Source organism: Herpailurus yagouaroundi, unplaced genomic scaffold, assembly GCF_014898765.1.
Source record: "Herpailurus yagouaroundi ecotype Mexico unplaced genomic scaffold, PumYag 308, whole genome shotgun sequence".
Lineage (NCBI taxonomy): Eukaryota > Metazoa > Chordata > Mammalia > Carnivora > Felidae > Herpailurus > Herpailurus yagouaroundi.
In genome coordinates, this window is record NW_024412525.1 from 5,118,546 (window position 1) to 5,126,200 (window position 7,655).

General features: G+C 45.1%; 1 long non-coding RNA gene across 1 annotated transcript; it reads left to right on the top strand.

Annotated features, from left to right (window-relative positions):
- Positions 1-3,672: 3,672 nt before the first annotated feature.
- Positions 3,673-7,258, top strand: LOC121021619 (uncharacterized). The gene is made up of 3 exons (XR_005786611.1): positions 3,673-4,357; positions 6,156-6,236; positions 7,215-7,258. It is a non-coding gene; the product is annotated as an uncharacterized LOC121021619 (long non-coding RNA).
- The last annotated feature ends 397 nt before the right edge of the window (positions 7,259-7,655 follow it).

Below are 7,655 nucleotides of genomic sequence, written 5' to 3' on the forward strand. Positions count from 1 at the left end.
TTCTTTCTTTCTTTCTTTCTTTCTTTCTTTCTTTCTTTCTTTCTTTCCTTTCTTTCTCTCTCTCTCTCCCTCTCCCTCTCTCTGTGTCTTTCTGTCTTTCTTTCTCTCTCTTTCCGTCTTTCTAAGTAATCTTTATCCCCAACGTGGAGCTTCAACTTCTGACCGAGACCAAGTTGCATGCTCTACTGACTGAGCCCAGCCAAGCGTCCCGGCACCAAACTTCTTATTTTAATTACCATTATTAATATTTATGATCAGGTTACCCTGGACAGAAAATTCAGAGCAAAAGTGACAAATCTTAAGAATGAATTTTTAGGTTACAGCTAAAAATGTCTCCTGTCTCATTAACTCCCTGTACTTGCACTGTACTTATAATATTTGCTATGCTTTTGTATTAAATACTTAAATCAGACTTGATAAAAATCTTAAGACCAATGCATATTGCCATTTTTTCGTAGTCCCTCTATGGAATCATAGGTTCTCGGTCCTAGGCTTGAACAATGGGTCAGCGTCTAGCCAAGCCAGCCTACAAACTGCCATGAACTTTTCTAATATAAGATGGAATCACTGCCAAGCATTTGAAATATGCAGTTGTGTTTTAATAATAATTTATGTATATTTAGGTGTATATAATGCTTTGTAGGACATTGTTTTATTTGTGAAAATTTTTAACGGTCAGGATCATTTGTAACCTTTTTTTTTTTAATGTCAACTCAATGCAATATTTGGCTCCTCTGAAAAGTCATTAATGAGAAATTGGTGAATGCTAGATCTTGGGTTCTGCAGAAGTATTGTGTTATCTCTTGGTTCTCTTTAGAAAGGAGGAAACTTGTTAACCAGTTATTTGCACCCCCCCCCCGCCCCGAGAGTTATGTGAACTTTGAACTATATGCCTTTAGATACTGTGAATCTGTTGTTTTCCATTTAGCCAAGTATCTACTTAAATTGTTCATCAGAACCCTAAAGAAGAATTTACTTTGATGGTTCTCTTCATTCATGGGTGTGTATATATATGTATGTACATACACTATCAAGACTGCTAATGCCTTTGCTGAAAATGGCTATAAAATAGGAAGTAGCTGTGTTTAGGATCTGCACTTCAAAGAGAAAAAACCCGTAAGCTCTCCCCTGTGCCAAAAGCAAAATGTGCAATGTTTACAAATGTCTGGAATTTTGCACTGCCGTAGGGTATGCTGAGGTTACTTTGCTGGAATTGTCCGGAAGGTGATTAATGGAGTTGCAGTTCAGCGTATGAGGAGAGATACTTAGGGTCTGCAGCTGAACTGAGGTAGTGGTTCAAGTGACTCCCTGGCCTAACTTGGGGACAGTTTTTCCAGACTGCTTTGGGACATCCTTTCTGTGGACAGAGCTTTCCTCGGTCACCATTGCTACATTCGTCCTTTACAGGAGCCGCCAGATCTCTTCTCACCTGTGGGAGATTGTATCCTAAGCATTTTGAGATCTTTTGATAGAATGAACGTGCAGTCCCAAGTAATGCCGTTACTGGTGCGTGTGACCTTGTTAAAGAAAATACAACCTTAAAAAACACTCGGGTTTACTGTACCTCCATCAGAGCCTTTTGAATGACTGAAAATGTCACAGAGAAGTGTATCTGCAGAAAGAAGTAGCTGATATCTCTTGGTAGCTTATCCAAAATCAAAGATGTTGCTTGTCCTGCAGATTGTTTTCCTTTATCCAGGATCCTTATTTGATACCTTCTGGGAACGTAGCACAGCAAGTGAGAGTCCTCATTTCTTGGGGTAGAATGGGTCAGGGATCTTGAAAAGGGTCAAGTGCTATAGAGTAATTCCTGTGTCAGAACAGTCGCTATCATTCGGCAAATGCTTTCTTGAAAGTTGACATAATCACTAGAACACTGACACCTATCAGAACGCCTAATGTCTTATCCTAAGGCTTTTTTTTTTTTTTTTTTTAACAGCTACCTTGATGTCCTACCTTTCCTCTTCCTTCTTCCCTTACTGTTGCTCTTTTTTCCTCAGAGTTCAAAGAGGTCTGCTTCTGGATACTGCCTTTATACCAAAGGCCTTCTGTATCACCCCCTGGGTGGTTGTAACTACAGTGATCGTTAGATAAGATTCCTCTTTTCCAGTCAGTCTGGGGGAGTGTTTCTGTTGGAGAGTTAGGTGGCAGATTCTAGCAATCAGGAGGGGAAGCTGTGACATCAGAGCTACTATCTAATAAAAAACAACTCGTAGTTTAGGCTTCCTTTGCGTCCATGATGGGAGAACAGGGAGGGCAGTCAGTGCCACTGTTGTCTCCGCACTAAGAGATTGAGGCCAGCCTTCCCCTTTCCTACAGGACTTTTTTCTCCTTCAGTTTGCCTTGCTTTTTCACTTCCTTTTAAAATAATCAAAATGTCTCCTTTTGGGTTTTTTTCTTTCCTCCTTTTAAAAATAATAGAAAATGTTTTAAAAGGGGAATGAAATGTTTCTGGCCTCCTCAGCACTTGGCAAGGTAGAAGTTGTAAGCAGCCTTTGAACAGGACTCTGTCCTTAGTCTGTAGGCACTATTACGTGCCTTTTGGATAGAGGTAAGGAGTGAGATCGTTCCACCCTCTGTGGTCCTGGTCTTGACCTTCTTAAGCCTCAGTTTTTCCCATCTGCAAAATGAATACTTGTAATACCCTTTTTCTACCTCATAGTTTGTTATGGAGATAAAGGATGCGGGAGCAACCTAACCTGTAAATTGCTTTAAATAAGATGTTAAGAATTGTTATACCAAGCTCTGGGGTATGTATTCAGAATACCTCATGTTCTGGAAGCCGAGCACAAGCTCCTCTCTATGCCTGCCTAGCAGAGCCTATGTTGCTTCCTTATACCCATGCCTCTAGCCCATCTCTTCTTTCCTTGCTATGAAGCTCTTGACTAGAAAAGAGGCCATCTCTAGGTTCTGAGCGAAGTGTGTGTAAATTTGGATAGTAGATACAACTGCCACGCTGTGGTCTTGATCCACGAAAATTTTCTACGTGCACTTGAGTAGGTGGCCTAAAATGCACTGCCAATACACCGAAAACATGCAGTTTTCCAAATGACATATCTCATCAGGTAGCATAACCGACAGGAGTGTAGCCAATGTGCTTGCGTCGCGTGGAAGGAAAAAAGCAACTTTAAGTAACTGAATGTGGCCAGCTTAGTAAATGGGGAAAGGAGACAGCTTCATGTGTTCTCATCTAGTCCTTTTAAGCGCCAATAAAATAGCTCTGTATCTTTTTGGTTTTTGCACTATGTAATGCTTTTAATCCCTGTTGATTCTATTGTGCCTTTTTGTGTATTAAATATTTTTCGTTTTGCCGTTGTGGTGTCATTATTGGGGAAATTTGTATATAACAGAATCTCACTTTTTGTTTTTATATGCAGTCTTCTGTCTGATTTGGGGACGGAGAGAATAGAATTTGCCATAGAAGTTGCTGTACTTAATCAGTAGTGACTTTGATAGTTTCCACCATTCACCTGTTAGAGTGTTGTATTTCATTTTTAGGTTCCCAGTCCTTCAGTTTCTTTTTAAAAAAAAATTTTTTTTTAACATTCATTTATTTTTGAGACAGAGCATGAACGGGGGAAGGTCAGAGAGAGAGGGAGACACAGAATCCGAAATAGGCTCCAGGCTCTGAGCTGTCAGCACAGAGCCCGACGTGGGGCTCGAACTCACATACCGCGAGATCGTGACCTGAGCCGAAGTCGGACGTCCAACCGACTGAGCCACCCAGGCGCCCCAGTCCTTCAGTTTCTTTCTGAAACTGAAAAGATTTTGCAGAGTTGCTTTGAACCTTGAGCTAGTTAGGTCAAGTGGAATTTCCCCAACTAAAGCCCTTGAGAATTAGAGAATGTATCATACCTGCATGTCTAGGGTGATTTGAGACAAGCCTGCCTTCTAGGCACCAGTCTGTACCTAACTCTTCTGAGCCCACGACTATATCGCCTTGTCCGTCTTTGCTACTGGAGAGATTTCAAATGGTGAGGTGACAGATTTGCCTCTACTGAGTTGACGGAGACATGCTAGGTGCAGGCTTCTATTTTGTGTTTCGGATTGGGGCTAGTTCAAGAGGTAGTGAGGGTTTGTCACAAAGTCCACATTGATTTATCACTTCCGTGCCTAACGTTTGCTGAGGTTTTTAGATTGGGGGGATTCTAGCCCTCCTTGAAAAGCTAACGAAACTTAGGAAATTCTTATAAAAAAGCACAACATTTTACGTTCATTTTCAGTAGCTTCATTGAAACCACTGGTCTGTGGCCCTCCTGTTCTGTTCTTTTGAGGGATATCACGAAAACCTGTCCACCAGAGAGCTTGCTAGCCCACGTTCTCAGAAGGTCATGTCCTCCCAGCTGGGACCATTAAGGTGAGTGAAACTCGGGTCAGTTGTCCTGAGCTCAGGGCCACTGCAAAACAGACACGGATTGGTGTATGCTGCACAGTTGTTGGGGGCACACTTCGTAGGCTGTCTTATCTAGAGTTATGTAATATGTACCTGTATGAGGAGCTCCTGGGGGTGTGGGGTGATACTGGAAATACTGGGGATAGCATTTAAAAATGAAAAAAAAAAGGAGGAGGAGCATCAGAGCCAAGGATGAAGCCAGTTTCCGTGTCCACAGCCCTTTACACGTTTTGTGACCCCTTTAAGGTACTTTGTATGGATTCCAACTGCACAACATATTTTGTTTCCTGGATTTTTGCATCCTACTTAACCTGGTGCTGCAAGCTGAATCATTGTTGAATGTAGTCGGGCTAGAGTAAGGCGAGCTGAAACTAGTCACTGATTCAAATTGCCATTTGCAGACAAATGCCTAGTTGGTGCTTGATTGCTAGAATTTTTTTTTTTTTTTAAGTTTATTTTTTGGAGGAAGCACAAGTGGGGGAGGGGCAGAGAGAAGGAGACACCGCATCCAAAGCAGGCTCTTGTGTCATCAGCGCGGAACCCGATGGGGGCCTCCAACTCGAGAGCCATGAGATCACGACCTGAGCTGAGATCGAGGCAGATGCATAACTGACTGAGCCACGCAGGCACCCCCGTTTGCTAGACTTTGCACAAATCCACACTCTAAAGGTATCACAAAAATCAGTGCTATTAGAAAGATTGCAGGTCATTATGGGTTTGGGGATGCAGGGATAATCTCACTACATACCTTCCCAACCCTGAACTCATGTGGTTAATACTTTCTTTTTGCTTTGTTTCCTCTTCAAAATAAAGCATGGGAGTTCAATTCGGTCAATAAATAACTTATTTGATGTTAATCTGAGCCAGATCCTGCATGGCACTGGGAATAGCACAGCGAATCAGGAAGCTCCCTCAGTTGCCTGCGGTCTGCGCTGGAGGTAGGGATGGGGGCAGTTTGCACACGAGCCAGGCAGCGGCAGTGAAGGAAGTGGCTTTGGTGGTTCCACGTGACCGGAGCCAAGGGTGTGATGGGAGAAGTGCCGAGAGACGGCCCTGGGGTGTGATGCGGGTGGGCTATGCCAAGCCAGGAAGGTTGAACCTTATTCTGAAGGCAGTGGAGAGCCATTTAAGGATTTTAAGCGGGGGTGTGACATCTCATTTGCATTTTGGGGAGCTTTGGGTACGTTGTTGAGAATAGACTGAAGTGCCGTCCAGAAGCAGGGATAACAGGGCCTGGCAGCAACCTGGGCTGGAAACAATGTCCCTAGAGTGATGGCAGTGGACCTGGCAAGAAGAACAGTAGATAGCACTTACTAAGCGTTTAGTGGGTGCTGACTGGGCATTTACTAGTCCCATCGGGTATTTAAGGCTTAGAGGAAGTCAGTAACAGGGAATGAACCTAACTGACAGAATCGAGTCAGTGGTTAAAACTATTGTGTCTGAGACAAAAGCCCAAAAGAAGTGCGGGGAGTTGACGGAAACCCATGCGGAAGGGACGAAGGGGACGCACTTCCTGAATGAATGCCTGGGGCTGTGAGGGGAAAAAGGGAGGAGTCAGGGATGGCTTGGGCAGTTGGTGGATGGCGGTGCCACCCACGGAGGTCAAGAATATGGTAAAAGGGGAGGTTTGTGGTGGTGGTGAGGTAGGAAAAAGTGATGAGTTTTGGACGTGTTGACTTTGTGCGTATGAGAGATCCAAAGGGAAATGGAGACACCTGGGCTGTAAATACTAAGCACCTGTCACTTATCTTGTACTTTGTAGGTCCCGGGGACGCTGTGCTGAAACTGAGGAACATGGTCCTTGCTCTCGTGGCTTCGGGAAACGGGCTAGGCAACACGTAGGGTTAGTGTCGCGCGTGGTCTGGTGGGGGCACACGTGCTGCTGTGGGAAATACAGAAGAGGGGCCTGATCTAGTCAAGAGTTCAGGAACAGCCTCCTTGAAGAGTCGAGAAGCCGAGAGCTCAGGGAAGGACGGGGGTTGGGAGACGGGGGAGCATCGAGGTAAGAGCAAACAGGCAAGGGCCTTGGAGCTCATGGTATCTGGCAGACTGGAAGGTTTAGTGTGATTGAAAGCAGGGAAGGAGAGCGCAGTCCCGTGGGGGAGGCAGTTGGTGGAAGGGTTTGAAGAGAATGGAGGAAGTCCGAAGCAGGAAGTCCGGGGAAGAGGAGAGAACAGACTAGAGAAACTTGCTAGGTGATTGCCTGACACTAGTGGGTCTCCGGACCAGGGCTCCTCAGCCTTAGCACGATGGACATTTGGAACTGGGAGATATTCTGTTGTGGGGACCGGTGTCCTGGGCATTGTAGCATCCCTGGCCTCTATTCACTAGATGCCAGTAGTGCCCCTTCCCCAAGAAAAACTGTCCGCAGGCACTGCCACATGTCACTTGAGGAGAGAATTACCTCTGGCTGAGAGCCAGTAAGCCCAGCCGCTGAGCACTTCAGGAGAAAAATCATACAACTTGCAGATTGCTGTTAGGACGCATTCATGTCCCCAGCCTGGGCTCTCAGTTCTCCCTGGTTCTCCCGTTCCCCTAACAGTTGAAGTGATGTTTCTACCCTCGAAGATAGGAAGGAGAAAGTGAAGGCAAGTTATTATTTGACTTCTCTAAGTCTCAGCTTCGTCATGGGATAATAGATGTTAAGTTAGCACCTATGAAGTGTTCAATAAATGTTATCTATCATTATTTCTGGAAGGGGCTGATAGGAAATGGACAGGCTGAACGAAGTTGAAAGATGGTATGGTAGGAGTGGACTGAGAGCAGGAACGACAGGCCGCTGTGTTCCGAGATAGACTGATGTTCTTTTTTATTTTTTAAGGTTTATTTTTGAGCGAGAGAGCGTGAGCAGGGGAGAAGCAGAGAGAAAAGAAGGCATAGAATCGGAAGCAGGCTCCAGACTCCGAGCTGTCAGCACAGAGCCTAATGCAGGGCTCAAATTCACAAACCGTGAGATCATGACCTGAGCTGAAGTTGGACACTTAACCTACCGAGCCACCCAGGCACCCCTAGACCGATGTTCTAATCAAGACTTCCAAGATTGTGATAGATGGTGTCATCAAATCATCTGCCACTTCTCTCCACCACGCTCCAGAGAGGGTGGGTAGTGCTCCGTGCCCTGGTGGCACCAGGCCTGTCCATGAAATGTCAGCGGGAATGAAGTGTACTGCTTCTGAGCAGAGGTTCGGGGGACATTGCGAGGGTCAGTCAGGGCTTCTTCCCTCAGCATGAAGCTAGTGCACCCCAGAATGAAGGCTGCCCT